We start from the raw sequence: 712 nt of genomic DNA on the forward strand, positions 1-712 counted from the left end.
ACAAAATTACTTGTGTTCTTTCCTATTGTGTTTATCTGGGACCAACAATTGGACTGAACATGTGGAGCATGTCAAAGTGGTTTTTGAAATTTTACGCCAACAACAACTGTTTGTGAAGCACAAGAAATGCGAATTTGGAAAAGGAGAGTTGGAGTACTTGGGTCATATTATCTCAGGTGCAGGCGTTAAAGTGGACCAAGCAAAGATTAAGGCCATGTTAGACTGGCCTCGTCCGACTACAATCACGGAGCTCCGGGGTTTCCTCGGCTTGACAGGATATTACCGCAAGTTCGTACAAGACTATGGCCTCATTGCTCGTCCACTCACCAACTTGCTAAAGAAAGGCAAGTTTGTTTGGTGTTCTTTGGCAGATGAAGCGTTTGCTAAGCTGAAAACGGCGATGACTACAACACCAACCTTGGCCTTACCGGACTTCACCAAACCATTCGTTATTCAAACAGATGCGTCGGGAGATGGGATTGGCGCCATTCTGACTCAGGAGCAACAAAAATGGATGGGGAAGCTTGTGGGTTATGACTACGAGATAACTTACAAACCCGGAACGGCTAACGCGGCAGCTGATGCGTTGTCGCGACGTGCGGACAGTCCTTGTTTGCAAGCCATCTTCACACAACAAACTGATTTTTGGGAGGAGCTACGCTGTCTGTCCGCCTCTGATCCATATCTGCTCAAGATCGGCCAGCTAGCTGAT

This window comes from Brassica oleracea, chromosome C9 (genome assembly GCF_000695525.1).
Source record: "Brassica oleracea var. oleracea cultivar TO1000 chromosome C9, BOL, whole genome shotgun sequence".
Taxonomy (NCBI): domain Eukaryota; kingdom Viridiplantae; phylum Streptophyta; class Magnoliopsida; order Brassicales; family Brassicaceae; genus Brassica; species Brassica oleracea.